The sequence below is a fragment of the Leopardus geoffroyi genome, chromosome D3, assembly GCF_018350155.1.
Source record: "Leopardus geoffroyi isolate Oge1 chromosome D3, O.geoffroyi_Oge1_pat1.0, whole genome shotgun sequence".
In the NCBI taxonomy this organism is placed as follows: Eukaryota; Metazoa; Chordata; class Mammalia; order Carnivora; family Felidae; genus Leopardus; species Leopardus geoffroyi.
The window spans coordinates 86,951,654-86,956,948 of NC_059339.1; the positions used below are offsets into that span (position 1 = coordinate 86,951,654).

Here is a 5,295-nt window from a genome sequence, read left to right on the forward strand (position 1 = left end):
GAATGCATGCATGCATGAACCAACTCATCTGTGTAACGGTTTTGGGGGGGGGAGGGTTGTGACAGTAATGATCATGAGTTACCATTGATGACCTTGTCTTCTGATGACCCCTAGATTTAAAAATCCCTTTCCTGGGGGCGCTTGGGTGGCTCTGTCAGTTAAGCCTCTGACTTTGGCTCAGGTTGTGATCTCATGGTTTGTGAGTTTGAGCCCCTTGTCGGGCTCTGTGCTGACAGCTCAGAGCCTGGAGCCTATTTCAGATTCTGTGTCTCCTTCTCTCTCTGCCCCTCCCCCCTCACGCTCTGCCTACCTCCCCCCCCCTTCCAAATAAATAAACATTAAAAAAAATCCCTCTCCTTAAAAAGTTAAAGCCCTTTGGGATCACTCATTTATTTTATATGAATTCTTTCTTCTGCTGATTGGTACCCTTCTTTTGTTGTTATTGTCATCAATCACTCTGACCTGTCATTACTTTACATCTGATTGTTTTTATGGAGAGATACTCCTCTTGGTCCGCCTTAAGAGAAACAACTCAATCACAACTGCTGCCCTCAAACAGACAGGAAACATTTGTATGTGATGGGGTAGGCCACCACCTCTGCTTCTCATTTGTAACAGCCTGAGGTTTCTCCAGGAAAAAGAGCGTCCGTAGCAAGTAAGCCATGGGTTGAATTCAAATTTAAGACTTCCATCTTTCTAAAGTTTGTTCAGTTTTTTTAAAAAAAAATTTTTTTTTCAACGTTTATTTATTTTTGGGACAGAGAGAGACAGAGCATGAATGGGGGTGGGGCAGAGAGAGAGGGAGACACAGAATTGGAAACAGGCTCCAGGCTCTGAGCCATCAGCCCAGAGCCCGAAGCGGGGCTCGAACTCACGGACCGCGAGATCGTGACCTGGCTGAAGTCAGACGCTTAACCGACTGCGCCACCCAGGCACCCCGAAAGTTTGTTCAGTTTATTAAGTGTCTTGCCTCCTGCTGTATAAGATATAGATGAAGAGATCATGGTTTTCCTGGGGGTTTGAAACTCAGGTTAAACAGACATCAGAAGGGAATTCTCAAATGAATTTTCAGTAAGTGCATTGACAGTCTCAGAAATTTCAACTCTAGCAAATACAGCGTTCTTTTCAATTAATGTCAAAACATCAACTACCTTGCAGGTCTGTTAAACTAATATGGTATCTAAATGTTCTGTGATTTTCAGCATGGCCCTGTTGGAGGCAAGGTTTAATTGTAGCCAGCTTCTTTGAATAGCCATTGGATAATTTCAGAAATATTTTTTACCTTTCTACTTGCCCTAAGGTTATTCTGATACGAAACCTTCTCTCCTTGGTTCGCAATATGCTGTGACTGCATCCAAAGTTGACTCAGTAAGTGGTTTAGAAAATCTTTCCTGAGGAAAATGTAGGTTTTCATTCATGTAGTTAGGAGTCTGTTGGCAAAATCTACATATGTATGCTTTGTGGGAAAAACAGCTGGAAATTGTTTCTTTCTGATTGTGTCTGATGTGCTTGTTAGGATAGGAGAGCTTACATAATTTGTAGAGCATATAGTCCTATCAGTGGTAACCCGTGGATGGGGAGACGACTCTAGGAAGTAGTTGCTCATTGTGTGTTTTCAGTAATTGCATGCTATCAGCTTTATGGGCTTGCAGAGTTTCAGAGTGCCTAGTACATAGAGGATGAATAATAGTGGCATTGAATTGATGAAAACATGGAAGAATGAATGAATGAATGAATGAATGGGTGAAATGTCATAGTCCTGTAGCTCACGGGATTTGTAAACTGCCTACTCTTTCCAAATGAAGGCTTTGGGATGATGGGATGTCTGAGGATATCTTAGACGGAAACATAAGAAATATTATACCATTTAGCTACATGTGCAGATATGGTAGTAATCCCCAAAGAGGGATTTTTTTTAAAGGATCATAAATACAATTAAATAGAAATGTACCCTTATACAATACAGTCAAGAATCATTTTACATTTCTGTTTTGTACAGGTTAATTTGAATTTGGATCAGTCAGTGAAGTTGAAAGTTATATTGCTGCGTTTGAGAGAAGGCAAGAATGTCTCTCTGAAGGATGGCCCCAGCTGATACCTTTTGGATCCTCTGTCACATTCCCCTTGGGGCCGTGCTTCTGTTGGCTGCTCCCAGCCTGTGAGGCAGTGTGGTGGGAATACTAAGAGTCTCATTCTGAAGAGGCAGGGCTCATCCTGAGGGTGACTTTCACTTGAGGACTTGACTGAACATTTCTTGAATTGTCCTGCAGTCCAAAATTCCTTCTTTTTTTTTTTTTTTTTATATTGTCAAGTTAGCTCACATACAGTGTAGTCTTGGCTTCAGGAGTAGATTCCCATGATTCATCACTTACATACAACAACATCCAGTACTCATCCCAACAAGTGCCCTCCTCAATGTCCATCACCCACTTTTCTGACCCCCGAAACCCAAAGCTCTTTTTGTTCTGTGCTTCCTCATTGCCTCTGTCTCTTTATGCAAGTGTGAGACTTGCACTGTGGTCTGAATTATTTCCTTGCTTTCTCCTCTCTCCTCCTTCAGTGTGTTTCTTGTGTATCTCATCTCATCTTGGAGGCTGATTCTTGGCAAAGTAAAACCAGTGGTACCAAGAATGGTCCAAACACTTGGCAAGAAGACAGAGATTTTGGACTGATCCACCACACGGTGGTGAAGAACACAATACGCTGAGCGGTGTGTGGGGCCTGGGTTATCCCTGGAACTAGGAAGTAGTCGCGTTGCAGTGCTCCATGACTCATGAACTTGAGAGACATGGGGAGGGTGGGGGGAGTGACCATGCGGAATCAGTTGGTTGAGACCAACCTGGACGGATATATCCTGATGAGGGATAATGAAGAATCAAAGGCTGTTAACTAGCAGTAAAGACTTGTTACTTTGTGAGGGCCAGGAAGCACTCTGCGGTGGCTTACAAGGAAGCCATGTCTCCTGCAGTGGAAAAACAGATGACTCAATCCTTTTATGGTTAGAGTCCTGAGCTTCAGAAATGTTTGAATGCTCAGCCATTATAGGTCTGTAATGCTAGGGTCATGTACAGGATTGGGAGAATGGGAGGCCTTGAAATATGGGTGGGGTTATCTGGCTGAATGTCTCTGAAGATTTTGGCACTGTAGATAGGGCCTGTCTGTCCCTGTCAAGATGTGCTTGAAGATGCTGCAGAAGGTTTTCCCCTGCAAGGAAACAGATACCTGTCAGGAGCTATCCCTGCCTCTTCTCCTGGGTGCCTGTACTGACCATGCTTCTAGCTTCTGTAAACTTGATGCTTGAATATCTGTTCTATATGCATATGCTGGTTACGCCTTATAATGGACAACCTGTTAATATACCTGAGTCACCTTGCCTTGGCCTCCTGCCTCCCTCATCTCCCTCCCTACCCTTAGGAAAAAGCCTTTTCTGATACAAACCAACTAATCCAGAGTCTACACTCACACTCAAGGCCATTGTCTATCTGCCCTAATCACTCCAGGCCCAGGTACAGGACAACTAGGGACAACCTCATGCCCCAGATACCACTGAAATTATTCAAACCAGCCACTAAGCTTGCTTACCATGTTTAGCCTGTTCTTTCCTGTAGAAATCACAGTGAAAGCTCTGGCCTCCCGTTCCCCATCTCCCTCTGCCTCCTGACAAATCACAGGGCTTCCCTGTGTGGCCCTTCTGTGGCATGACATGCCCTCTCCTCTTGGGAACTGTGAGTATTAAACTATCTTTTCAATGGCCATCATTTCCTGATCTGTTGGCCTTCCTGTACCTCAGATTTCCTATTAATACACTATATTTTAAGTCAGTGCCAGGCAGGTAGCAAAGGTAGATCCCAACATGACCTAGCTAGGGACATATCAGGCCTGATAAGGGAGGAAGGAGACTTTATCCTGAAGACGCTGCAAGAATTAGCTTAGTTGGTGTGAGTTGGCTGAAGCTGGCGTCACATGCCTAGGGTTGGATTTTGAAGTTGTTTGATCAAAGGGTTTGGAATGTAAAATTGGACGAGCAAGGATTCAGTAGCTTATGGGCACTTTCTCAGGCCTTGGAGTTTAACATTCTGGCAAGGAACCCAGGCAATGGGAGTTTTTGTTGCTGGAGTATCTCTGAGAATTCTGGAAAAAAGGGATGGTCTGTCCTCAGTGAAGGGTAAATGCTTGAGTTACTCTGGAAGGTGGGAGAGGAAGAAATAAAGAGGCCGAGGGGAAGTAGATAGCATTTATGGATATTTCAGGTAAGGCCAGAAGACCTCGAGAAGGCCCAGAGGACACAACATTCACCAAGGGTATTAATCACTCACTGGCACTTGGGGCACCAACATCACTAAGAAGCTTGGTGGAGGCCCTCTCTGTTGGCGAGGGCTGGCAGGAGGAGCAGTGGCCATAGTAATGGGTCAATATCACCCTTCAGGATGATGGAGTAAACAGAAGCCCGGTGCTGAATCTGTTTGATGAGATTTACTTTGCAAACGGTGTGCTATTATGACCTGTGGACCAGATGGAGTATTTCTAGAACTCTTAGAGGCTGAAGAATCTCTGGCTTATAACCTGATAATGGCGCAAATTGATTACCACTCCCCGATGCCTCTTGTCTGGACACCCCAGACTTTGAATGTGTCCTTAATAGCCTCTTGACTAAAGATGGTTCAGATGTGAGACGCATAAAAGAGGCTGAACTTGTAAATATCTCAATAAATCTAGCTATATTCTTGCTGAAAATGCCCAATAGCCACTGGGGAAAAAAAAAGGAATCTATTGAAGGACTATAGCCCATTATATCCATGTGACTGCAGCAAGGGCTTATTATTCTCATACTAGCCCTTGTAATACTCCTGTCTGTCGCAAAGACACATCGGTGTGGATACCACTTTGCACAAGATTTAAGGGCTATGAGGGAGATTTTACTTCTCTACTTCTCTGTTATCTCTAACATTATCCTATTCTCAATCCCTGAGACTGCTGCATACTTTACAGCTATGGAACTATGCTCAGCATTCTTTAGTATATCCTTTCTCCTGGACTCCCTGTATCTCTTGGCATTCACTTGGGAAAATCAGCAATGCACATAGAACGTTGTGCCCAAGAGTTCATGGAAGCCTCCTCTTACTTCCTGAAAATACAAAACTATACCTGAACCATTAGAGACATTCAGTTTCCCGAGGACTCCACTTTTATACAATATATGATCTTCTGCTTGTTCTCAAGATCGAGAGTTTTGCAGAATTGATTTCTTCCACTTGCTGACATTATCAGTGTACAGGGACACAGAGTCTCTAAGGA

The 5,295-nt window shown here is 43.8% G+C and overlaps 1 long non-coding RNA gene across 1 annotated transcript; it reads right to left on the minus strand.

The window, feature by feature from the left end:
• Nucleotides 1-2,885: 2,885 nt before the first annotated feature.
• LOC123588136 lies at nt 2,886-4,733 on the minus strand. Its single transcript, XR_006707723.1, has 2 exons — nt 4,317-4,733; nt 2,886-3,204 (listed from the first exon to the last, which is right to left on the minus strand). It is a non-coding gene; the product is annotated as an uncharacterized LOC123588136 (long non-coding RNA).
• Nucleotides 4,734-5,295: the final 562 nt, after the last annotated feature.